Source organism: Dunckerocampus dactyliophorus, chromosome 5 (assembly GCF_027744805.1).
Source record: "Dunckerocampus dactyliophorus isolate RoL2022-P2 chromosome 5, RoL_Ddac_1.1, whole genome shotgun sequence".
Lineage (NCBI taxonomy): Eukaryota > Metazoa > Chordata > Actinopteri > Syngnathiformes > Syngnathidae > Dunckerocampus > Dunckerocampus dactyliophorus.
The window spans coordinates 22,228,678-22,240,576 of record NC_072823.1 but is presented as its reverse complement, the minus strand read 5'-3'; positions in this window follow the sequence as shown (position 1 = coordinate 22,240,576).

Here is an 11,899-nt window from a genome sequence, read left to right as displayed (position 1 = left end):
GCAAAGTGTTGTGAAGCTTTCAGAGGTCACAACGCTGCTGCCATCTGTCTCATTGTTGAGTTTTTTTCACTTCCTGTTTCTTGTTAGTGACATGTTAAAGTAAGGGGCTGCCCACACGGAAACATTTTCATGTCAAAACGATATTTTATCGTTTCAGCCTTTCATCCCCCTGGAAACGGCATTCTGGGTGACCTGAAAAGGTTATTTTTGAGAACGGCTTCCAGAGTGGGAAAATACGATAACACCGGCTTGTAGTTTCCGTGTAGACAAGCAAACCGCGACTTTCTGAAAACTATGGCGTCACTGACCTGTCGCCACCCCATCGCCGTCACATGACCAGAAGTGAGGGATAATATCTGAATACTTCGACTGGCATGACTCACTCTAGTCAACATTCTGATACACTCCTGATATTTTGTTGTCTTACACAAAATGACTCATAGAAGTAATTCCACTTGGTCTCAAGGCTAGACGAGCCTTGGAAAGCAGAAGACGACAGACTTATGCGCATGTGTTTTCTTCTTCTATAATTTGGCGTGTCATGTGGCTCTGTCAGTGTGTCTGTTTACAGCGCCACACGTAGGAGTGCCTTGTGTATTACATAGTTTTCACACACTCCGTTACTTTCCGCATTCTGGTGGCCGAGAGCGACTGGGATGAGAAGGCACTGTGCTGCAGCTACCGGGGGAAGCCTCAGCTCCCGTCTTCAGGACGAGCTGACAGTGCGAGACGAGATAAGGACGTTGGTGGAGCTAATTGCTCTGTCCATTCGGCTAGATGGTCGGCTGCGAGAGTGCTCCTTCCAACACTGAGCGGAGACGCCCATTTTTCCACGTCGGGCATTGCCATCGCCTCAAGAGACTCTTCCGAACTCACTACTCCCATCTTCATGCATCAGTGGACCGTCTTCGGAGGCTTGCGGCAGGGTCGAGCCCATGCAGCTTGGAGCCAATCGCTTGTCGTTGGCTGAGAGGAGCCGGCGGCTGCACTTTCATCTGTGCCTCTACTGTGGGGAGGCGGATCACTCGCTCGCTTGTTGTCCGGTTCGCCCTGGAGGGCGCCGATTGTCTTCTTGCGGCGAGAGGCCTTCAAGGAGTTCATCTGTGGCCGGACGCCTTCAGATTGAAGGTACGCTGTCGTGGGGGCAGGAGGCGTTGCTCATAAAGGTACTTATTGACTCTGGAGCGGACGAAAATTTTATTGACTGTAAATTATTCAAGCGTTTCAACATACCTACTGTTTCTTTACCTACTCGTAAGACTGTGCACTCCCTCGATGGCGGCCAACTTGCTAACATTACTAGCCAGACCAGTGCTTGTTCCCTCCTTCTTGCGGGTAACCATCGGGAGACCATTCGTTTTTTTCATTATCCCAACACATTCTGCTCCGTTTGTCCCTGGGCTGACATGGCTTAAACAACACAGCCTTATAATTGACTGGTCTATACTTAAAATGACCAATTGGACCAATTTTTTTCACTCACACTGTCTTCTGTCTGCAGCGACACCTGCTTCTCACACCAATCCTTCTCCACCGGCTCCTCCCAACCTCACCTTAGTGCCTGAGAAGTATCACTCTCTCCATGAAGTTTTTTGCAAAGATCATGCTATGTCTCTTCCTCCTCACCATACGTATGATTGCATTTTAACACTCCACTGGGGCATTTTGAATACCATGTTCTCCCATTTGGTTTTACCAGCGCCCCTGCCGTCTTCCAAAGTCTCATCAACGACATGCTGCGTCGCATGATTGGGCGTTTTCTTTTTGTTTATCTTGATGGCATTCTTATTTTTTCTCCTTCTGCTTCTGCTCACCATCAACATGTTCGCTTGGTGCTCCAAAGATTGTCAGCCAACCGTCTGTTTGTCAAGGATCAAAAATGTTAATTTCACTCCTCCTCAGTGCCGTTTTTGGAGTTCATAGTGGAGAAGGGCCTACACATACCCAATGTTGCGAAGGTCCAGGCGGTGGTCAAATGGCCGACTCCAACATCTAAGAAGCTTGTGCAGAGGTTTTTGGGGTTCACCAATTTTCACAGGCACTTCATACAGAACTTTAGCAGGGTCGCAGACCCTTTGAATAAGCTAACATCTTTCCAAGGTCTCCTTTGTACGGACCCCCGCGGCCGACACCCCTTTTAGGCGATTAATGTCGCATTTTCCTTCTGCTCCTATGCTTGTTCACCCTGACCCGTCTCTCCCTTTCTTTGTCGTGGTGGATGCCTCTGACATGGGGTTGGGGCCATACTCTCCCAGCGCTCGGCCCAAAACTTGAACCCCTGCACCTTCTACTCTAGACGTCTGTTTTCTGTGGAGCGTAACTATGACATAGGGAACCGAGAGCTCCTGGCGGTTGTCCTTGCCTTGCAGGAGTGGAGGCACTGACTTGAGGGGGCGGCTCACCTGTTGGTCATCTTTACCGACCACAGGAACCTGTCCTACATTCGTTCCTCACAACGACTCAACCCTCGCCAGTGACGTTGGGCCCTCTTCATCACCAGATTTGATTTTGTTCTCACTTACTACCCCTGATCTCTCAATGGGAAGCCGGACGCCCTTTCTAGGGTGTTTGCACCTTTGGTGAAAGTTTTCCGTCCTGAAACCATTCTACCGAAGTCCCGGATTCTGGGGGCGCTCCAATGGGAGGTGGAGAGGCGAGTGGCAGAGGTCAACAAGGACACACTACCTCCTGTTGGTTGCCCACCTGATAGCCTCGTTGTTCCTCGCAACCTCCGGTCCGAGGTCCTCAAATGGGCTCAATGCTCTAAGCTCACCTGCCATCCTGGAGCCAGACGTACGGCGTGCCTCCTGTTGCAGTGTTTCTGGTGGCCGTACAGTTTGTGCCCGAACAAGTCGTCCAATCAGGCGGAGGCAGGCTTGTTGTTGCCACTACCCATCCCTCCCGACCATCGTCACACGTAGCCATGGACTTTGTCACTGGACTACCTGCTTCCAGGGGCTTCACTGCAGTCCTCACCTTCGTGGACAGGTTGGTTCAGCTTCTCCAGCATGTGGTATGCATCCATGGTATCCCACTTGATGTAGTGTCAGACAAAGGCCCGCTGCAGCTACCTGGAAGGCCTTTTGCAAATCCCTTGGAGCGACAAAGAGTGTGTCGGCGGGGTACCACCTTCAATCGAATGGACAGATTGAGAGGGCCAACCAGGACTTGGAAGCAGCTTTGCGGTGTGTGTGCCACCAACATCCCACTTCCTGGTCTGCCCTGAGTGGAATATGCCCAAAACACCCTGGTATGCTCTTTGACGGGTCTCTCCCCGTTCCATGTCGCTCACGGCTTTCGGCCTCCCCTATTCCCCTCCCAAGAGGCAGAATTGTCTGTGCCTCCCTGTTGCACCGTGTCCACCGGGTTTGGCGAGACACCCGGGCAGTGCTAATGTGCACTGCCAAATGGAACCAGAAGTTGGCGGACCGTCATCGCAAGCTCGCTCCCAACTACAAGCCTGGCCAGAGGGTTTGGCTGTCTGCACGGCGCCTTTCGTTGGCTGGCGAATCCAAGAAGATGGCTCCCATATTCATTGGCCCCTTTGAGGATTTTCGAATGGTTAACCCCGTGTCAGCCAGACTGAACTTCCTCTGTCCCTAAAGAAATACCCTGTGTTTCACGCGTCCCACCTGAAGCCCGTCTCCTCCTCCTCGGCTGGCGGACGGCCACCCTGCATTTACGGTCAAATCTATTGTGGATGCCAGGAAGCGGGAAGGGGTGTGCAGTACCTTATCGACTGGGAGGCATGTGGCCCCGAGGAACGTTCTTGGGTTTCTCGTTCTCTTATTCTTGATGCCTCCCTTCTCACTGACTTATCAGCAATTCCCGGAAAAGCCAGGTAAACCGTCAGTGGGTTACAGTTAATTGGGAGGGAGGAATACTGTCACGTTCTGCAGTGACACTACTCTGGTGCTGCAGGTGAGCACCTTATTGGTTTCTTAGTTTGTTGTGGTTTGGTTTCTCCTGCCTTGCTCATTGTGTTTTCTCATTTTAGACCCTGGGCTACCATGATGGGTGGAGCTACCTGACAAGCCACAGGTGTTTCATATTACTGCTACCCCTTTATAGTCACACTTGTGGCAGCAGGAAGGTGTCGTTTGATTGCTCTTCATGGATGCACGCCACACTTTATCTTCTTCATCCTCCAAGACTCATTCCTGCCTGCCTCATCATGGATTGTTACGGTAGCTATACTCTCACATGTGGTTGCCTTCCTGCCAGTCCGGTAGCTTCTCCCAGTCAGCCTTCTCGTTTAGAGTTCCGTAGCATTTTTGTTACTCTGTTAGTCCTGCACCATGCATTTTTTCATCTTGGCCGCTGGGGTCTGCTGGACAAACATTAAAAGCACCACCCTGCTTGTCAGCATTTTTGGGTCCAACCAAGTTTGTGGCGTGACAATAATTGCCGAATGGATGGCACTTATTTTTGATGCAGACTTCCTGTACATCCTGGGACAACACAGAACTATACAGTACAGGGCAAACAGAGTAGTGTACTTTTTAAAACCTAGCCAAAATTTTCAACAAAAATCTAATCAAACTGGGGTGGCCGAAAAACAAGGTTTGACTGGCCTTTTTTTCTAACCGTGTGTACCAGTCGGCTAATTAGCGCAGGGAAATGCCCTCCTATTGACCATAAAGCACATAACGCCGCAGAGTCATTGAAGTACTTGTGAAGTAGCGATAACACTGTAGAAAGTGTTGTTTCATTCAATTATTCCATAGTGTTCTTGTTCGAGTGTACCGCGTCATACTGAGAGCTGTTCCATCAGCTCAGCGAGAGCCGATAGCATCATCATGTTAGCTTGAGAGGTCCCCAGGTAAATAAATAGCGAGCTGGTCGCAGAAGCTTTGCCGTGTCTGTGGGTAATTCTGAGGAGCAGGTGATAAGGACAACGGATGAATCAAATCCTTATCGCAGCTCAACTCTTATTGCGCCTTTTGTTTACTGCTCCTCGGAGGAGGAACGTACTGCCATGAAGGAGTCATCCCGCTCCTCCATGTTCAGACACTTCTGAAGTTTAACCCCTAACCCAATTTGAATAAGATCAGTTAGAACAGTTCTGTTCCTACGACGGCAATTTGAGTTGAAGTTTGTGTAAGTTGTTACCTATACCTAAATAATAGCTAAATGAACGCCGAAGTCACTCACACTAAACAGAACACATGAAGGACATACTGTATGATATACAGTAATAAAAAGATTCAATACAACAATAAATTGAAACAGTAATAGAGAAGAGAACAACTCCTCCTAACATTTATCCCTGTGGTTGTCTTATAACACCGGAAGGGGCATTGCAAGGGAGGGGGAGTCTTATTGGAAGGAGGAAGTCTCAATAATGAGACCACTACAGTGCTTAATTATCACTGCACTGTCCATTTCATAGGAGCAGATCCTATCAAAGATACCATCTTCATCCTTGATGATTGTTGTAGCCAATGTTGATAGGCACTTCTCCACTTTCTGAGCATTTTACGATGTCACTTTCATTTTCTTTAAGGCAGTGCAATTAGAAGAGTCTTCATGACTCTTGGAAGGCATAATAAAGTGAAAAAAGTGAACTAAAAAGAAGAAAAGACATATACCTCAGGGTAACGACATGCGACTGCGTATTCTTCCGCCGTGAGCACGTAACTACTTCTCTTTTTTGTGTTATAATTTATCGGAGTGCATCGCAACCTCCAAACGTCGTAACATGAAGATCGCCTGCGATTGTAATTGTAGTTAGAAAATAGACTGGGTCTGGTTCAAACGTTCAAGATATTTGCAGGGACGCAGTAGTGTCAGTAAAGGAGGATGACTGACAAGCTGTTGAGAATGATGACGGTTGAAGAGACGCGTTCATCTCATGATCGACTCCTCATCACGACTCTCAGCAGGTGTCACGTGTCGCTGTCTTGTTGTTGTTGTTGCTAGCTTCCTCATCATTCTGCTGTCATGGGGTTAGGCATGGTCTGCTTGTGGAAATAAAAACGTCCGTCAAGCAGGATGGCGTGTCCGACATAGGCGATGGCTGAAATGAACACCTGACACTCTGAGGTCGTCATGGGCGACAGACCATAACACTTTACTTTCTCTAGCTTAGCTTAGCTGACAAGTGTGTACTCACAGGTTAGCATGGCGCTGACAGAAATATGTGTTGCGATGACATTTGACTTCATTAGTCAGAACCTATAGTGGTCTTGCCATATCACAATAATCTCTGAACGTTTGATGACGATCAGCTGGAAGCTGTGACCGGTGCAGGGGTGACAAGGAAAGGGTTTGACTGCTGCACTCCAGCTACCTCAGGCACCTTGGATCACAATTCTCGACTTCCGGGGATGGTGTAGGCCTCAATGTGAGAATGAAGCCTGTTGATTTTGAATATCTAGATACAAAGGTCAGTTTGGTCACAAAGGTATTGTTTTACGACAATGAAATCCACTGCCAGTGCACTCTGCTTGAATTTTTTAGTTTTTAGAAAAAAATGTTTTCAGTGGCACTTCAACAGTCGCTAGGTTTGGCAGTGATCAAAGCACAAAGATCATCATGATAATAACTAGAACTATAGGGTTGCGGGTATGCTGGAGCCTATCCCAGCTGACTTTGGGCAAGAGGCAGGGTTGTCCCTGGACTGGACTAACCCACGACAGGCTAAAACTCAACTCTGAACCTCCGACATCACTTCCTGTCCTCCTGTCCGCCTGCCACTAAGATCCCCTCGGGAACACATGTACTGTGACCACTGAACTCTAAACTACGTGGAATGGGCGTCATGGCTGACCGCATGAAGCCGGTTGTCGGCCATCTTGCTTCACCCAAAAAGCACACACGCGGCACAGTAGATCCGGGTTGATACTATAGGATCAAGCTCAAAGTACTACAGAATTGAGCACTGTTAGGCACCGTTAAGACTATGACGAGTCCATGTCTGCGTTATGATAGATTATTACAAATAAAGAAAACAAGATGCGTGTATAAATCTATGCACATCAGGAGCTCCCAGTAATATTGGAATTCTGCAATCTACAAGTGTACTATTATTCAACTGTACATCGCACACACACACGCACACACACACACACACACACACACACACATGCACGCACACACATCCACATGTACATACACAAACACACACGAACACATGCACATACACTAAAAAAAACACATGCACACTCAAAACACATGCAAATAACTGCACACAAACACAAATACACACCCACACCAATCCACACCCACACACATCACAATTTAAAGGCAGAAACACTTATTCGCTGCCAAGCACACACAGAGAAAGGCACACAAGAAAGCAATCAGTCAATTAGTTTAAATAAATTCATGAGAATATGTTTTTGTTTTGCTGAGGTTTAGTAGGAAATATTGTAACAAATCGCAGTCACATGCAACATAATTCACTAAGTCACACTAACACTTAGAAAACCCAAGCCAATGAATCTAACATCACATCACAATTTCACACTGAAATTTAAATTAAAAAATGTCAATAAAGAGGTCATCTTATTTCTTCAGTTGTTTAATGTAAAAGATGCAATGTTGGGAATGAGTTGCACAGTAATGAATTGCACTGGAAAAGCGAAAAAATGCCATCGCCACTCAGGCAAAAAAATCAATGAATCTCCAGCAACATTGTGACAACATACAGGCATACCTCAAAATAATATCTCAGCTGTTACGTAACTAAATGTTGAAACATGTTTACTGAGTTGTATAAATAGTATCATCCGAACTGTATTGAAAACACACAAAGCAACTAAAAAATATCTCACTTGTCTTACACATGGTGGTAAAGAAGAAACATAAATCCACATTAAGACAAAATTCAGAGGGCTCTTTGAACTTTCTTTGTCATATCAAACTTGTATTAAAAGGGTTATAAAAATACAAAAGAATACAAAGGATTAACGATAGTGCAGAAGTTGCTTCATGTACTGAGTTTTTCGTATTAGTGTTCTCTATAAGGAACTCCACTATAAGAAACAAGTAAAATAATGACGACTCAAAAACATAAAAAAATCAAATGATGGGCACCTGAAAATGTACAGTGTACATGTATGATAAAATTCACACACTGTATGTAATTTATCCAAATACCCAACAGCAAGAAAGACAAATAGGTGGAACATTGATTACCGTAGATTACAAACTATACTGTACATGTATTTGATTACCAAATACTGCTTTTGATGTACATTATTTAAAAAAAAATAACACGTGTAGATAATTTCTTAATTCCTAATCAATGATTGACGAGACAATATTTGCACTTGCAACATAGTGTAAAAGCTAAATTTGCATTAATTAAATGTTATCTACCAGTATGATTCTACATGTTAGTAATAATATATCTTGATGTTACTTATGCAGAACGCGTCAATCGCAGTCGGCTTTCTTGTTTTGGGTGAAACAACATGGCGACTTCTATACTTCCGGTGGCGTCAGGCCTCCAACACGCAGCAATAGATCGGGGCCATTCCACGTATAGAGTTCAGTGACTGTGACTCACACAAGCAGTTTTATTTACATGGTAAATGGCTTATTTACTCTTTTTATGTCTACTATATTGTGTAATACGAGTGTAAAGCCATTTAAAGCTGCCATTACAATACATTGATGAGACAATAGCCACCGTAGGAAGCACGCTGTCAAGAAAATAAAGGAACAGCTAACATGTGAGTCTATGTTATCTTATTTATGTCTACTATGTCATATTTTCTTTGATTATATCTACTACATTGGGTAATAAGAACGTAAAGATGACTATAGGTGTGTTATTTCATGTATAGAAGGCTCTGATAATGTTAAAAAACATATTTAGAAGATCATAAACAGGTTTTCTATGCCATAACTGTGAAAATATTCAATTCCTGAATATTGAATCCTACTTCGCGGAAATTCATGTTGAATCTGCTGGGTCTGGAGCCAATTAACGGCGTGTTACAGCTATGTAGTGGGGGCTTGCATGACCTTTGGCTTTTGGGTAAGGGGGGAGAGAGAGAGCGAGAGAGAGGGCGTAGATGTGGGTGTGTTCGGAGCTGCTCTCTTGCTGCCGCGTTCAACAATAAAAGTTGTCAGAAGCAACAGGAGAAGTTTCCTTCTTTGCTGAAGTCAGGTCGCCCTTACTACGATTCGGAGCTGAATAACGCTGACAAGATAATAGGCGATAAATGAGTAACGACTGTATCCGAATCGGTTTTTCTACTGATACTGATTTAGGCGCGTGAGTGAGACTTCATCAAAGTGCGTTGCATAGCAACAAAGCTTGGAAATATTACATTTTGCCTTTGGAAAGTAAATATACCATTTGTAATAAAAGCACTGGTTCTGTGAAGGGGAGTGAGGCATCTTTTAATACGTCTAATCTGATATCACACCTCAGGAAGAATCACTCAAGTCACACGCAGTGTTTAGGCAGCAACCGGTGGAGACAGGCTGTTTATAATTTCACTCATTTTATTTGTCCACTGCGATTGGCTGGCGACCAGTCACAGAAAAGAAGCACAATATGTTCATTACACAACATTAGTTTGAGGTAAAAGCTCTATCAATATCAGTATCGGTAATGATGTGTTGGACAAAATCAGTTTATCAGATATTGGTAAAAAAGCCAAAATCGAGCATCTCTAGTTAAGACTAGGGGTGTACCAATACCACTTTTTCATGCCCGATACAGATACTGCAACATTGTGTATCGGCCTTAAACCCCATAGCACAACCAGGGCACCAGCATCCCCTATCGTGGCCGACCTCTACATGGAGGACATGGAAAGGAGGGCTCTGTACTCCTTTAAAGGAAGAGCACCAAGTAATTAGTACTGTAGTTTTATTTGAACAACATATAAACATAACGCTCGCTCTGCTTGCTTAGTTGCTTGCTTTATTATTGTCCATCCATTTTCTATACCGCTTCTCCTCATTAGGGTTGCGGGGGTATGCTGGAGCCTATCCCAACTGACTTCGGGCGACAGGCGGGGTACACCCTGGACTGGTCGCCAGCCAATCGCAGGTTTTATTATTGTATGCAGGCTAATACTGTTTTATTAACTTGTGAGCTGAGTAGATGAACATTGCAAGTAGATTACACAAAACACATAAGATCAAGTACATTCACGTAAGCAGCTAACTGATATACCCATGGGTAGGTACTAGTAGTAAGTACGCCAGAATTAGGATGTTCTCTGCATGCCTGTCCTATTTTGTTCATAAAAGTTGCAGGCAGAAGACTACAACATCAGCAGGAGATGCGGCTCTCAGCTGTTGCTGCCACACACACACACACACACACACACACACACACACACACACCATGAGGTAAGATAAGATAAGATAAACATATCAGCTGACTGGGGAACCTCTACAAAAGGCGGAAAAGCCCATCGCTGGGGGTGGAAAATGTCTCTTCTTCTCGTTGGGGGTTGCAGGAGGACATTAGAAGAAACATTATTCCGGATACCCGAAACTTGCGATTCTATTCTGTCTGAATTATTTTCAATATATTCAGTGAACCTTCAATTGGAGTGTGTGTCACGATCTTGGGAGCTGCCGAGTGCTTGACCCCCAGCATGCAGAGACGGGTGGCGGTGGTGAATAATAAAAATACTTTAGTAAAGCAGGCGCATGAAAATCAACAGAAAGCGACAGAGGTAAAAGGCTCTGTGAACACACACACACGGAAGACTTGGGCTGTATAGCAACAGGTCAGGGAACCGTCTCAGGTGACAGCACAGGCGAGGTACACAAAGGCAGTGAGCAAAGATACAATGAACCTGTGTCGTACCTGAGACGGCGCAGGGCTTTTAAACCCCACTAATTGCGACTGTGGCCAGCTGTGCAACATACCACCGGGGTGAAGCGGCTGCAGCTTCCCTCCAGCAGGGAGTACAGCGCACCAAAATGAAAGTGCAGGACAGGAAGTGCTCACTCCTGTGCTGCGGAACATGACAGTGTGAGTCTTATTCTCCTAATTGGAGATTAACAAACACATAAGGGGAGGTGAAATTGACTTAACAGAATGGTCCTTGTGGCCTTTATTGGGTTGCGGAGAATTTCATCTCCAAAAGTACACATAAGTGGATGACACATGGGTCAAAATCAGAAGCCAAGAAGTGCTAGCCTTCACCGTGCACATTAACTCAGTGGACATAAACATCAAGTTCACAAGTGAGGATGTCAAAGACAATAAGTTGTCTTTTTTGGACTGTGACGTCCACATTGCAGACGACAGGAGCCTCCATGTTGCTGTTTCCAGGAAACCCACACACACTGACCAGTACCTACTTTTTGATTTGCACCACCCACTGGAACACAAACTGGGCGTTATCAGAACCCTACAACACAGAGCTGATAATGTTCCCACCAGGCCACAGGCCAAAGAGAAAGAGCATAAACACCTGAGGGATGTCCTCAAAACCTGTGGTTACTCCAGCTGGCGGTTTGTGAAAAGTGCATCTTGTTCCAGAAAAAAACAAAAGCAAGTTGGATGAGGAAGAAAAGAGTAGCAGACGCAATAACATTGTCATCCCGTATGTCTCAGGCCTATCTGAGAAACTCAGAAGGATTTCTAACATACCAGTACACTTGAAACCTGCTAACACTTGGAAACACAGGTTGTACACCTCCTGACGGGACACCCCATACCCAGAAGAACAATACAATGCTATCCTTTCACAACCTTCCTAAAAGACTCAGTCATTTAGCCTGTAAGAAATAAACAAGACCGAGCCACCTTGGTTTCACATGGGTCCATGACCATCATTACATCTGAATGGGATGCTAACAAATGTGATACCACCCAAACGACCATCGTTGGCAGGCAGAGGCCCCACTCCATTGTATCCTAAGTCATTTGACACCACTAAAGAGCCAGCCATTCCTGTCTGGGCCTGCCTCC